Raw genomic sequence first — 16,488 nt, forward strand, 5'->3', positions numbered from 1 at the left:
GCACACGCCCGGTGTCCAGCACTGTTAGCGTTTGGACGAGCCCGCAGCGCCCTGGGACACACACTTGGTCACTATCGGTTCCGGCCTCAAGTGGGCGTCTCGTAGCTGCATCCGAAGCCTGTCTTATCTGCGCAGATTTCTCAGTCCCAAAGCCAGAACCACCTAGGAGTTTCTTCCTGTGGTTTTTCCGGTATTCTTAATCCGGACAAAGGAGGAAATAGGGAAAATAGTGCATTCAACATAACGTGCAGTGTGCAGTGGCCAAACTGGCAGGGAGGCGATGGAAGCTCAGTGCAAATATCACCCGGCAGGTAAAACTACCGGCTCTGAGCTCGTCTACCCTGTGGCCAAATAGCAGCTGTAGCTTTTTCAAGCCACTTCCGCAGTTAGGTACACATGAGGGAGGCTTTCCTTCTGCATTTACTCATAGTCTCCCAAGATGTAGAAAGACAAAGAAGCATTTACTCCTGGGGAAACTTGCCTATTTATCAATCCTTAAAGGTGCCCACAGTGAGGAAAGGTGTTCAATGAGGGCGTGACTGCTGGCTGATCTCCAACTGCCAAGGAACACAAATCTCAAAAACTGATGTATTTAAAGGCAATATTTTTCAATTTTTGGCAAGGTAAACCATAAATGACAAGCTTATTCATTTAAGTTATAGTATCTAATGCTATATACATAGCACTCTACATTTTGCAAAGTTTTGTAAATGTGCTTGTCGAATAATGTCACCAAAGTAAACTTTTGAGACAGGGAGTGATGATGATGATAATGATGATGATTACCATTTACATGCTTTGTACCCGGTACTGCACTAAGCCCTTTACATACATTATCCCATTTATTTTTAGTTCCATTGTACACATAAGGAAACAGACTTAGGGAATCCTCTTTCCTACAGAAGGAACAACTAATAGAACAAGGACGCAACTCACTGAATCCTCTCTAGTTCCAAATAGTAGCTTTTACAATTTGTTTGATTATAAATCAGTATATTAAATGTATGATGTTTATTAAACTGATACCTAAAATAAGAATTTAATTCCTAGGCACATAAAAGTATAATTTATATACAGCAGCTTTATTGCCCTTCCTTTTCTTGCCAAGGAAAGGTATCTTTTCAGCTTCCTTTATTAATTAGTTAAAATTGCTTGATGTGATAGCTTATTATTCTTTTCCTATTAAAAAATGGTTATCAAAGATTCTCCAAGCCTTGGAAATCCCACTGGAAAACATCTAATAATTTGTAGAATAATACATACAGTTTTTTCTCTATAAAGATGAAAATGGTTAAGGGGCATAAATTAAAGAAATATCCAAAACAACAAAGAGAATGTTTAAGGATTTCATTAGTTAAACATACATTGGTTAAGAAACTAACGTTAAAATTATGCAGGGTATATTTAGAAGAACAAGATACAGTCTCTGACCTTTAGAAGATTACAGGTTAAAGAATGACAGATGAGAAAAACACTTATTAAAAAAAACCCAGAAAATAAATACTGGTATTGCAATCTGATGATCGGTCTAATAACCTGGGAGATAATGGTTATACAGAGAAAAAGTAGCTTATTCAAGATAGAGTAAGAGAAGGCTTCCAGGATGCTTGACATATGTTTTTTTTTTTTTTTATAAGGTTGCTTTGACTCTTTTCTTTTTTTTTTTTTTTTAGCTTTATTTATTTATTTATTTATGGCTGTGTTGGGTCTTCGTTTCTATACGAGGGCTTTCTCTCGTTGTGGCAAGCGGGGGCCACTCTTCATTGCGGTGCGCGGGCCTCTCACTATCGCGGCCTCTCTCGTTGTGGAGCACAGGCTCCAGACGCGCAGGCTCAGTAATTGTGGCTCACAGGCCCAGTTGCTCCACGGCATGTGGGATCTTCCCAGACCAGGGCTCGAACCCATAGTCCCCTGCATTGGCAGGCAGACTCCCAACCACTGCGCCACCAGGGAAGCCCTTGACATATGTTTTGAAGAATGATTCATAGCTGTTTGGGTGAGGGCACTATAGACGAGAGGAACCACATTTGCAAAGGTATGAAATTGTTTGCCACATTTGGAGAACTGCAAGTAAACTTGGCATGCCTGAAATAAAGGCTACATATGAAGATGGGGAAGACGAGGCTAGAGAACAGAGTCAAATTCAGCCTTGAGCAGAAGGACAGTGGGCAGGTGTCCATGGCCTTGTATGCCATGCTTTGGAATTTAAACTATGTCCTGAAGAAAATGGGTATACACATAAAGGTTTAAGTAAGGTACAACATAAGGTGACCTATAACTCTGAAGAGTCAATCTGGAGCAATGTAAGGGCAGTGAAACCAGACGCAAGATACCAATGAGATTACTAAGGAAATCTGGGAGAGAAACAATGAGGGCTTGAATTTAAGATGGGGACAACGGGTGGGAGTGGGGGAAGAAAGCTTAAGAGGTGGACAAAGAAATTAATAGAACATATATGAGGAGCTGAAGAAGAGGGTCAAGGGTAGAATATGATTCCCAGGATAGGGTAACTTGACTGAGAATAGAAGAAATATGAACTTCTAGAGGACATGTAGCTATAGAGAAACATCAAGTTTTGAGGAGCTTATCAGAGTGCTCCTAGACCCATCTGGAAATGCACACCTGTTAACTGACATCTGGATAAAGGAATCTTCAGCATATTGGTGGTAGTTGAAGCTACAGACAGATATGGATAATGAGGTCCATAAAACATGTTTCAGACTGAGAAGAGGGCCAATGATGTGTCTCTGAGGAACCCTCCCTTCCTCTTCTCCAAAAAGAGATGGTTTGAAGAAAAGGGATCTGAAAGGAAAACCCGATCATTAAACATTAACTGTGCCCTAATAATTATTAATTAACATTTTCAACTTTGTGCTTATACTAATGTTCTTGCCAAATTTCTACCTTAAATATTACCTTTTCAGGTAATTATAACTTCAGTTGATGCTCTGGGATAATTGAGTAAATGATGCCCAACATAAGACTATGATTGGTTTGTACCATTTCAAAAATACATAAAATACACTTGAATTTATTCAATGATTCATTTTTATTTTTGTCAAGGTGAGCATAAAAACAAATTGAAGTTATACTGCTTTTTAATGAAACACCTCTAATGCTAGGGAAAGATGGATGCACAATAATAAAACAGAATATAAAATGTGTTTTGGCAATGATATTTAAGGAAACAGGTGTGTGACCTGAATAGCTATAGGTGGTCTGTTTTCTGGTTGAGAATTGATTTGTGCATTTGACCAGAAAGGAAGGTATTAACTGTTTCAAGTCACAGATGAAATCATTCTTTCATTGAACAGACATTTTTTTGGGCACCCACTCTAGGCTATGCACTATTCTGAGTAGATAAAAACAGTAGAATTTAGTCGCTGAGGGGATGTATATGAAACAAACATGAGCAAAATAAGAAGTTATGGTAATATATGCTCTTGGGGTCATAGAGAAAAACATTCACAAAATATCCCTTAAGTGTTTTGGGAGTCTATTATTTTTTGTAGTTATAGCTAAAATTATATAACAACAGAGAGAGGAATCTTTTTCAGGTCAAATGGAAGGACCAGTTTTGCAAATATGTATGAGAAAAATGTCAACTCACAAGCCCAGCTAATAAAAGGGTATGCATTTGCAAAAGTAAGATAAAAACCAATTTTTTGAAACTTTAAGATGAGTATTTATATCTTATGAGGCAATAATCCTCCTGGCAACCTTATTTAAATCCCTCTCCTTACTTTGCTCAGCTTTTTCTTTTTCCCCTCTCAAGTTAGAATTTGAATCCTAGAAAGAATCATTCTGTGACCCCACCTTTTACAGATAAAGGGTAAAAATATATGCAGATGATCAGCACAAATTGACGAGAAAAATGAGTAATCCACACTGATACCCACACAAGATACAGTCAAAGGTTTGTTGTGAAGATTAAATAAAATAATGCATTCAAGTACCAAAAGATTATCTGGTATAGAGTAAATTCTCAGTAAATGCCAAGTATTTTATTGTTATTGTAATTGTTTTATTATGTAGCTCACTTTTAACTGTAGAACTATAGAAATGTAGATAAACTAGTAAATGGTTCAATGAATTTATTTATTGATTTTTACATAGCTTATAATTTGTATTTCTAAATTATTTGCCTTGAAACAGTCAGCCTAAAAGAACTCCCAAATACGTTAAGGTGTTTTATTAAAATCTTAAAGATTTCATAATTTTTATAAGATGGTTTGAGCCCACAATAAGAAGCTACTTTCTTTCTGTTCCTATTCAATCTGTCAGCATTCATCAATGATTGATTACAGTTCCATTTTTCAATTTCCATTTTGTAAGAAATTTGGAGAAGGTAATGGAAATGAGTTTGTTGTAAAGTACAGGGAGTAAAGAAAGGTAAAAGCATACTGTGACCTCTGAGTCTAAAATTTCATGAGAAAAGTCTTGCCTTAATTCAAGATGTACAATATACGTGATGATAATTATGGTCTCCTAGAGAAGAAGGTACTTAACCTACAAGAACTTGTTTGTGTTTTAAATGGTAATAGAGACACAAACTGCGCTTTTTGTGGGAATGGATTAAAATCTACTAATTATGCTCATAAATGGATAAAGCAGTAAATGGAGTTTTTTCCCTCTAGCTTTCAGTTGTTTTGCACTTTTATTGACTTTGTTGTTTAACACATGTTCTGCCAGTCAATAACATTTATTGAGTGCCTAGTCTATATTAAGCACTCTACTAGGACACTGTAAAGAGAGCATTGCATTGATTGACCAGGAATTCAACCAACGTCTCAAGAGATGAGAATTCTACTCCTATTAAAAACAAACAAACAAACAAAAAAAAACCTAAACCATTTCAACAATAATGCTCAAGAAAATTAAACTGAAATAGAAAAGTAAACTGAAGTTAAATTGAAATAGAGTTTTTATCAGAGAAAATTATAAGGGATAGTCAAATGATATTAAGTGGGGAAAATGAAGATATGTCTTTATTAATTATTTACTATTACCCTGGTCTGTAACAGTGATTAACACACTTGTTCTCAGGGCCTATTTACCCTCTTAAAACTTATTAAGGACCCCAAAGTTCTCTTGGTTATGTGGGTTATATTTATTAGTATTTCTAATATTAGAAAGATAAAACTAAGGAAATTTAGAAATGACTGTTAATTCATTTAATAATAATAATAACCTATTATATAACATGTTATATATGTTTATGAAAAAAACACTGTATTTCCAAAAGAAAAAGTTGAGTGGGAAGAGTTGTACTATTTTACACTATACAAATATCTTTAATGTCTGGCTTAGTAGAATTCACGTGCTTCTACATTCTCATATCTGCTTCTACTTCAGTCTGTTGCAATACATTGTTTAGTTTGAAACAGGTGAAGAAAATCCAACCTTACATAGATATGTGGTTGAAAAAGGAAGGAGTATTTTAATACCCTTTCACATAATTATGGATATTCTTCTTTGATATTAAACCAAAACTCAATGAGTGGTAGTTTCTTTAAGGTTAGTTGCAATGTGGAATCTATAAGCACATCAGTAAATTTTGCTTACTCTGTGATTTTAAAAAATCCATTAGTCTATCTTGAACTTTGAATGGATCTTTTACTGATGCATGATTTCATAATGTCATTCATTGGTCATTTGGAAAACACTGGTTCATTGGGTAATGTAGATTGTCCAAAAGTTGACACATTTTATTTTATTATATAGTATCCAACAAATTACATTTGTCAATAATTTCATCAAAAAAGTCATTAAGTACTGGAGAACTATCATTTACTTTGGCAGATAACGTTTTACAAAATTCTAATTTTCACCTGAAAGCTTGACTTTATCACTGGCACAACAAAACTGTCAGTTGTTTTCCTTAAAGTGACAAGCTCACTTCACTCACATTTGAGAAAATGTCTGCCAAATATTTGAGTAACTATAATTTGTTTGTCGAGTTGCTCTCTCAAGTAAAAATGTTCTATGAAAAAGCAGATAGTTCAGCTTGCAACTCAGTTCTCCAGACAATCATTGTACTTCGTTATGCAGCAGAAGTGTTTTCTGTATACTTCCGATTTCACTTCACATTATTTTTTAAATGTGTACCCAAGGGTTGAGATTTTTAAAAACAAATATTTTTTACTGCTTAATCAGAAATATTCATAAGTGAATCTGGCTTATTTTTTTCTGTGAGTGCGTGCCTGTGAACACAATGATTACTAGTGATTTTGGTGCCATTGCCTTGATTCATGCTAAAGCTCCAGCATGAATCCACCATTGTTACTGCACCATCTATGCAATATCAACAGAGTGGAAAAGACAAAGAAGAGATCTTAGTATTCCTGTAAAAATAGTTTCAACCTCACAGACCTCCCTGATAGGGTCTCAGGGAATACCCCCAACCAGGGGTTTGAGGACCATATTTTGAGAATCCCTAGTTTTCAAGGTTAGGTCTCTAATTTTACCATTGCATCACTAACTATTATTATTTTTTTCACTTGTTAACTTGTTTATATCTCTCTGGGTGTCATTCCCGGCACGTGGGGCGTGGTATCTGGAACCTTCACTGGCCATCCTTTCCTTGTTTCTCCCCTGGGCACCAGAACCGCGTAGGTAGATACATCCACCCGTCCCCCGCATCTGTAGACGCCTCCTGCCTCTTGTGCTATTTGGCCAAACTCTGAGGCTCCAACAGCGCCTTCATTTACGGGTCTGTCCCGGTGGGGCCTTCCTCCCTGGGGTAGTAGTGCAGGGGATTGGGCCACAGGCCCTCGCCGATGATCTCAGCAATCCTGTTAGACCCTGGGCAGTTGTGGTCACACAACCAGTTGAGGGAGTTAAGGCTGGTGGTGTCCTGCCTGCGGCTGTGGGCACCTTGTTCATAATCCCAGAACCACTGAACTGGAGTGGAACGAGACGCCCTATATCCAGTGATGCTAAGGTGATACTCCTTCATGATCACGTCGTTCCAGAAGTAGGAGTTGTTCCGAAAGAAAAACATCAACTTGCAGCGGTGCCTAGGATGGCCCAGTTCCTGCACCTCCAAACTGATCTGTAGCTAATCATGTCTTCATCTTGGTCACTGATCATGGCTGACATCTGGGGTTGGTTCATGATGGCTCTGGCCCAGAAGCCAGGGATGCCCCAGATGATGGCCCTTCTTCCATTCAAGTGAGGCTTCCGCGTCTGACCCATCATGCGCTTGAGCCAAGCGTAGACCCTGCTGGCTTGGGCATTCAGAGGGCTCAGCTCTAACTGCAGGGCCACCAGCGCCTCCAGCAGGGGCCGGGCGGTCGTGGGTCCCGGGTCTCGGCCCTGGCTCTTCCTGCCCCTGCTCCTGGGGCTTCTCCTCCAGCTCCTCCGCCTGCACCTCCTACTGCTATTCCTCCGCCCCCGCCTCCACCCCCTGCATGATGTCTTCCACCAGCAGCCCCAACTCCTCCCCGATTCCCGCCACCTCTCCCTCCTCCAGGGCCACGCCTTGCCGCACGACCCTCACCCTGAAGATGGTGGCCTCCTCGCCCGACCCACCAGCTAGTGCCCGCACGGCACCCACCTCCCCCACCACACCTGGGGACCCGCAGACCCCTGCTTCCTGAGGACCCCCTCCCACACGCAGGATGACCCGGGGTCCCCGGGCGGTGCCACGTGGCCCTGGCCCTGAGCTGGGGCAGCTGCGAAGGAGCGGGAGGTGGGAGCACAGCACGTGGTCCGCAGAGTAGCCCAGCGACTAGAGCCCCACTGAGCCTCCTCGGACTTCGGGGTGGGGGCGGGGTGTCGATTGGGGCGGGGCTAATTCATCGTTTTACTTTCCTCCCAATTTAAGGACAAAGTAAGCGTAGAGCAGATATATCCATCCCACGGGTCGTATTACAGTTAAAGGTATAGGTGGTGGAAATATTTTCATTACCGTTTTAAATGATCAGATATCTAAAATTTTCATGAATTTTTATGGAATCTGCTCTTACAACTTAAAGCATTTTATTAAATTAGCAAAAGTGTTCTAGAGTATCAATAAAATAATTTTTACATTATGATAATTCTGCATTTGATAACACGAAAAATTAAGTTAACATCTAATATAGTGTCTTGGATCTGCATTTAAACATAATGCTACTATTATAAATCTATTAAATTTCCCTGGATTTCTTATTAAGCTATAAAATACCTATCCACATCTCAGAAGTAAACATAAAAATATGTATACGGTATGCTTAGAATTTTTCAACTTTATGTTGTATTATTTCTGTTAATATGGACATCCAGGAATAATTTAATTTTATTAAATCAGTTACAAGTTTACATTTGAAACAAAATTTAGAAATTTAGAGTCAAGTCTACATGATATAGAAAACTATTCATAATAGGACATTATTAGAACCTGTAGTATTCTGTGAGGATAAAGCCAAAAATTCTATATTGTTTGTAGTCAATGTCATATTTTTACATCTCACTGTAAATAACATGAAAATAAAATCTGTATAAAAATAAACTACTAAGAACCCCTTTATTTACACTGGTCTTTTAATATAATTTAGTTGTGGGAGAACGTGAGTTAAAGCCAAATAGGAGTGTGTGTGTGTGTGTGTGTGTGCGTGTAAAAATTATGGATCGCTTCTACCACAAGACCTTGCATTTTTGTGATAAAGCTCCTGGCTTTTACTTGTCAATATCACATCCTAAGGAAATAAATGTTAAAATAAGGAGAATACTATTTAAAACCATAGAGGATGGATGAGTTCCAGGGAGTCCAGAAGCCCCTAAAATTATGTGCAAAATGTATTGTATCTATGGACTTTTTTAAAAAGAGAGGTTCCAAAGCTTTTTATCATGGAGTTCAAGACCCTAAAAAGTTAAGAACTACTGAATCTGTGCTTTGGTTAGAAGTGGGATAATTTTACACCATATAAACTGGGTAAATCATGTAGAGCCTCAGGTCTATATATGATAACTAAAGTGAGCTAAGCATGAAGGATATGAACCATACCCATGTAACTACACCTTAATAATTAATTGCGGAGTTTTGTTCATCAATTTTTCTATAATCTCCTTAAATTGGCTATGTGTTTTATATTAAAATAATAAAAAGGATTAAGAAGTGTTTATTCAAAAATATCTGTACCTAAAATCAGAACAAACTAATGGGCATAAATCACTTATGAAAACATTTAAATGCAAGATAAATATAAGGAGACTTGATTACCAGTTCTATAGTATCAGCAGATAGTTAAATAGGTTTATTATCATACCTAAATTTCTCATCACTCTCTAGAAATGTGGTTCATGTCTTACAAGAACACTTCTTTGCAAGGTGGTAATCGGTGATGTCCCAGAGTCATTTAGAGACTGACAGTATTCTGAGCTACATGTCTTATTTCACAAAGTTATGAATTTGTATTTTAATAACTGTTGTTTATTTGTCTTCTTCAAATTCTTAATTTTGAAGGGAAAAAAGAATTACAAATCTCTTTACCTTGCCATCACAAACACACACATTCATACATGCATGCACACATACACATTCAAGTTATTCAATATTGCAACATTTTTCCTTGTTACAGTAAAATATTCTCCTCCTACATTTTTTTTTACTGATAAAGTTTCTCTATTCCCAAACTCAAAAAGATTTTTATATTTATAAATTTTACAGATATAGAAATATCCATAAGATGGTGCTGTATCTTTAATTTAATTTGGTCAGATACTTGAATGCTAAAATATATCTATTATACACGTGGTTAAAAGACTAGGTTAGAGTTTAATCTCTAAAAAGTCTTATGCTGTAAAGATGTCAGTATAAGTATAATCAGAATCTTTGCATAACTTATTTTTTATATATCACAGATTATTAAAGCATCTTCGCCCCAGATTTAGTTGCCAACTATAAGTGAAAAAAATAATTGAAATTCTCATTTCAACTGACATTTTCTGAATAATAGCCACTTTGCACATACCACATATGACAAATGAAGTAGTTGAATTATATACAGTATCAATTTCTACCGAGGTCAATAATAGTCTTTAAAAGTCCTTTGAAACATCCAATTTGATGGAAATTAGAAATGACATTGCATGTAAGCACTTCCTTTCAAATGCTAAAGCACTGTAGAGGAATTAATTCAATAATTTTCTCTAGTAAGTTTATTTACCTAGTGAGGGAAAAGTAATTTAAGACATGCTAATTATATAATGTATTTCTGATTCAGGGATATGCAGTTAGGAGAAGTAATATTTCATATCCCATTTAATTATCACTTATAAACAGATTTAATAGAGTGCTTAAAATTGGTTATAGGATCTTTTATTTTATTTTTTTTTTATGTTTTTTTTTCCTCCCGCTCGCCTTCCCCACTCCAGGATCTTTTATTTTTAAGATGAACAATCTTATGCCAAAGGAATAGAAGCCATTGTAGTGGAGGTGACAAGGTGACAAGGGAAAATGTGTTCATAAAAGGAAATATTTGGAGTCATGAAGGTTGATAATAACAACATATGGGTGTATCCAAGACAGGAACCAAGTCCTCATCACATAACCACATGAAAATCTCAAATAAAAAATTTACTGCTGGGCTTCCCTGGTGGCGCAGTGGTTGAGAGTCCGCCTGCCGGTGCAGGGGACATGGGTTCGTGCCCCGGTCCGGGAAGATCCCACATGCTGCAGAGCGGCTGGGCCCGTGAGCCATGGCCACTGAGCCTGTGCGTCCGGAGCCTGTGCTCCACAACGGGAGAGGCCACAACAGTGAGAGGCCCACGTACCGCAAAAAAAAAAAAAAAATTACTGCTATGATTTGGGGACATATTTAATTTTATAGATTTGCTTTCCTAGCAATTACTCATAATTTTCTCTTCCTTTGAACAGTGTGCCATCTTCTGAATTACACTATCATTACATCTCTCTCTTTTTAAATATTTATTTATTTGGTTGCCCCAGGTCTTAGTTGAGGTTCATGGGCTCCTTCGTTGTGGCTTGCGGGCTCCTTAGATGCAACTTTCTGGCTCCTTAGTTGTGGTATGTGAACTCTTAGTTGCGGCATGCATGTGGGATCTCGTTCCATGACCAGGGATCAAGCCTGGGCCCCCTGCACTGGGAGCACAGAGTTTTAACCACTGTGCCACCAGGAAAGTCCCAATCATTACATCTCTTAATCCAAGCTGATGCTGTAATTTTGCAGAAAACTTTGACTAGATTAGTAGTCATTATGAAGTAGTGATAAACAGAATCCTATATAACATTATATTGCAAAATAGCAAAACCTAGTGACCAGTTATTAAGAACTTATACATTTAGGCTAAAATTTTCTGTCAACAAAATATCAAAATATACTGCTATCTTAAAAAGTTATAAAATAACTCTAAGAAATATGTGATACTAGATTTGTGGGGACATTTTCACCTTCTCAAAAATTTCCCAGAATTTAACTTTCTTAATTTTTCTTAATATATATTTTTTTCTCATACTGAAATAGAAACTCTAAATAATATTGGGGTTTATGTAAATAAAATATAGCGAAACTTATATCTGTGTGATTTAAAATTAAAAATTAAAATTAAGAAACTAAAATCAGGTAATGCTGTTGAAAACCATTTTCATTAAGATAATCTATCAGCCTTTCAATGAAATATTTTTCCAGTCACTTGACCATAGTGTTGGTTATACAACGATACATAATAAACGTTTATGTTGATGGCACCTTCCCACAGACTGCTTTCTATGACAATGTTGTTTTGTATTTAGTGGGGAGAAAATAGTATTATGATGTAAAAGAAATAGCTAATAATTATTAAAAAGATCGAGAAGATAAATATTAATTATACGTTTTGCCTGCACATTCATTTTGAAAATAGGACCAACTGCACCTGTTGGTAAAATAACACCTGATCAAGTGCTTTCAGAAGAAATCAAAGAGAGGATAGAAGTCTCTATTTGGAGAAACTAAAGGTACCACAGGGCAGGGGCTATATGCAGGAAATCTTTTGACATTAAAAGACCACGAAGAATGCTAAGAAGGCAGCAATGGGCACGGTTCTATTATGAAAATCCCCACAGCTTAATTAATGGATATTTATTAAGAATTCACTCTGAGCCAGGCACTCTGATAAGTAGAGGAGGTAGAATGATGAGCAAAAAAGACCATTTCTCCCTCATGGGCCATGAAGTATAGGATGAAGACAGACACTAATACAAAAACCATACACATAAATATGTAATTACATACTGAAATGATTTCTTAAAGTAGAAGCGCTGGGTACAACGAGACCATATGACCAGGCAGTATGACCTAGATGGCAGCGGGATGGGGGAAACAGGTGGCGCTTGAGCAGAGATCTTGAGGATAAGTGTGAGTTAGAAAGAGTCTTTCATTACATGCCTGGGATTTGCTTCAAAGTTATCTGGGGTGGAGGTAAGGTGGGTGGTGCCATAGACGAAATATGATTAGACATGTATTATTAATATGAATATGTTTGATAATTTCAATAAGAAATACTTTATATATTTATAGGTTATATATTTATTTATTTATTTATTTATTATATAGTATTTCAGGCAGAAGGAGGAACATATTTGAAGACCCTGAGGCAAGAAGGAACTTGGTTTGTTCTAAACCCTGGAAAGAAGGCCAGGGTGGCCGGAATGGAGAGAACTGAAGCCAGACAGAAAAGAGCTCTGTAGACCATCCTAAAGGTGCTGGCCTTTATCCTAAGAGCAATGATGGGTGTTAGGCACCAGAGTTATAGGCACATATTTTATTTTTTACAATAAAAATCAGCCAGGTTGAGATTAGAAAATGGCAAGATAGTTGAGGGCGTTGGAAATGTTAGAAAGGAAGTGATTGGAAAGAAATAAAGGAGGTACAACTGAAATAACTTGAACAAATAGATATGAGGCAAAAATGAGAGGAAGATGTTAAGAAGGTCTCCCAAATTTTGTAGTTTGTGCAACACTGGGCTTAAGAAATTCTTTTAATTGAATTATTTTTTTGAATTTTAGATTTCAAAAATAACATTTTTGTCTTGGTATCATTCTTATACAATGAAATCTTGAGCATTTCAATCCCTTTTGTCTCTGTTAAAAGATTTAAGTCCCTACTAGAGTGCTAAATTCTTCCTATTTAATTTCTATTTCATCTGGAGTGTGGGGACGATAAAATTAGATAAACTTTGGTGAGTAGGGTAAAATCAGCTTTAATACCCTGGATCCTGTCAAGGAACCTAGGATATCAGTTATATTTGTATTTCTGATGTTTATTTCCCTCCTTTTATCTTCTGGCATTTCCAAGTCAAGAAATGCAAACATATGGTCTTTGCACAGATACAACAGATTTACGATAAATAAAACAAAGAAATCATTATGATGATAATCTGCAGCAAAAATGAGAAGATTGATCTTTTCCTTCCTTTCTTTCAATACTAGTCTATAACTCTTAATATAACAATGACACTGATAGATGTAATTACATTCCTAACACATGTGAACAGGAGGCCAGAACTGGCTCAGGATTAGGAGTAACTATTAAAAGATTTTAGCGGGGACAGAAAGTCTCCACCCAAAATCCTCACTGGAGAATATCTGTCACAGGATGAAGCACTCACTACAATGAAATATACTTAAGTAAAATTTACTGCTTCCAGACTGTTAGTTTCACATTGGTGATGCAATACTGTTCAAATGTTCCTTTTTTTTTTTTTTTCTTTTGCGGTACGCGGGCCTCTCACTGCTGCGGCTTCTCCTGTTGCGGAGCACAGGCTCCGGACGCGCAGGCTCAGCGGCCATGGCTCACGGGCCCAGCCGCTCCGCGGCACGAACCCGCATCCCCTGCATTGGCAGGCGGACTCTCAACCACTGCGCCACCAGGGAAGCCCCACAATAGTCTTTTAAGGAAAGTACAGAGATTAAATGATTCGCCAAGGTTTAGTTCTTTAATTGGTGAAATTCTCTTAATTCCAAACCCATTACTTTCTCCTGAGTTATAGACCTTTGCTTCATCCTCCAACTGATTATCTTTACCTAGACATTTGAAAAGAACTCATTATTTCCTGTACAAGTAGCAGTATGATACAGACTCTGTACCCATATTGTCAGTGTTCAAATTCTTTCTGCCACTTAATTAGGTGGCTGAATAACAAACCACCATAAAATTCAGTGGAATAAACAACAATCAACTATTCTCTCTCACCATCTGTGGGTTGCCTGATCCAGGCTGGGCTGTGCTCCAAATTACAGGTTGGTTCCAAGTCCATTCCACCTGCCTTTCATCCTCTTTAGACCAGTAGGCTATCCTAGGGCATGTTCATCTCATAGTGATGGCAGAGGCATAAGAGGAGAAGCCCTCCATACATGCATATTTCAAGCCTCTGCTTGTGTTATATATATGTTAGCATCCCATTGGCTAAAGAAAATCACATGGCCAGGCCCAAAGTCTAAATAAAAGGACAAGGAAGTACACTCTGTCCACCATGAGACCAAAGCCAGTCACATGACCAAACCAAGGATCAGTGGGATGGGGAAGTGATGGTAAGGGAGGGTGAATATTTTTGAACAATAATCTACCACAGAGACCTTAACATTTCTTGCCTTAATTTCTCTCTTTGTAAATCTTTCCTAAGGTTGCTATGAGAATTCAATAAAGCACTTAGGATGCTTAGCAAAGGGTGAGCGCTAGGGAACATAGACACTGCTATTTCTATATGGCTCTTTTCATTTAATGCAATCCCACCTCCAGGCCTCTTACAGCTATCCCATTTCTTCTCGCATCCATTCCTTTTCTTCAAGGAAGCACATTTGTTTACCCAAGGCAAACAGTTTGCACTTAGGTGCAGCTAGCTTTAGTAACCATATCAATAAATGACTCCTCTATAGGGAAGATCTCTATACAGGTTTCCCTTCTTTATTTAAGGCACACCTCATCACTGAGCTTTCTGATCCTGGTGAGATTGCTAACATCCAAAATCCAGATTAATGAGGTAAATATCCTTATTTAAATTTTCTAAATTTTCTGTGATGAATGTTTCTTTTTCAAAAGAAGGCGAAAGGAATTATAATAAAGATAACCTAATTCAAGCTATGCCACCTCTGTGAAGTTTTCTGTAACTTCTCCTCTTTCCTCTGGGATTGTCAATTTTTTTTCTTAACCTTTATTACAGCAGTGACTGGATCCTATGTGACATGCTTTTATTCCTAGTTCCAAAAATGAAACCTTCTAGAAAATGGTTTCTTATTCTTGTCTCTTTCCTAACACAGTACATGACACAGGTAAATGATCCATAATTTTCACCAGATAGAATTGGGGAGAAGCCAGCAATGGAACCTAGCAAAAGATCGTTGATTTCACTTCTGACCCACCCTCAGAAGTGATATTCACTAAAAGATACAGTCTCCTGTTTGTAAACTATACCTCAGGAAAGTTGATTTTCGAAAAAAAGATTCCCAAAAGACAAAGGATAAATGCCCTATGGAGTATCAACCATTTACTGGCAGATAATGACACTTATTATAAAATGGGTATAAAATAATATTGCTGAATACTTTTAAAAATGAGCTTTGGCTAGTAATAGAAAATCAGCATTGGACAGAATAGGAAAGGTAGCACAAAAATAATCTTTGCAACAAATGGTGCTAGAATAACTGGATACCCATACAAAAAATAAATATCAACCATCATCTCCTGTCATACACAAACATTAACTCACATTGATGGTAGACCTAAGAGAGAAACTAAATCTATAAAATCTCTAGAAGGAAAAATAGGAGAAAATCTTTCTGACCTTGAGTTATGCAAAGATTTCTTAGATTAGATGCAAAAAAAAAGTAAATCATAAAAGAAAAAAGTGATAAATAGGTTTTTACTAAAATTAAAAACATTTTTTTTCCATAAAAAGACACTATTAAGAAAGTGAGAAGGCAAGCTTCCGATTGGAAAAAAAATTAGCAGAAACACACATATCTGGCAAAGACTTGTTCCCAGAGTATATAATGAACTTGTACAACTCATTAATAAGAAGTCAAATAACCCAACATAAAGATAGGCAAGAGATTTGAACAGATACTTCACAGAAGAAGATATACAAATGGCAAGTGAGCACATGAAAAGATGCTCTACATCATTAGCCATTAAGGAAAATGCAGATTAAAACCCCAGTGAGATAGTATTATATACCCATTTGAATTAAAGTTAAAAAGATTAACAATACCAGTGCTTGGTGAGGATGTGGAACTCATGGAGCTTACACTTCATTGGAATGTAAAATGGTGTAACCACTTTGAAAAATTATTTGGCAGTTTCTAATACAGCTAGACATATAATTACCATGTGACCCAGCAATTCCACTCCTAAGTATTTTGTTACCCTAGAAGAATGAGAAGCTATGTCCACCCAAAGATGTGTATATGAATGCTCAGATCAGCATTATTCACAAAGTTAAAACATGGAAGCTATCCAAATGTTCATCAGTAGGTGAATGGATTTTTTTTAAAGTGGTAAATTGATA

Source organism: Mesoplodon mirus (assembly GCF_964341445.2).
Source record: "Mesoplodon mirus genome assembly, chromosome: 9".
NCBI lineage: Eukaryota > Metazoa > Chordata > Mammalia > Artiodactyla > Ziphiidae > Mesoplodon > Mesoplodon mirus.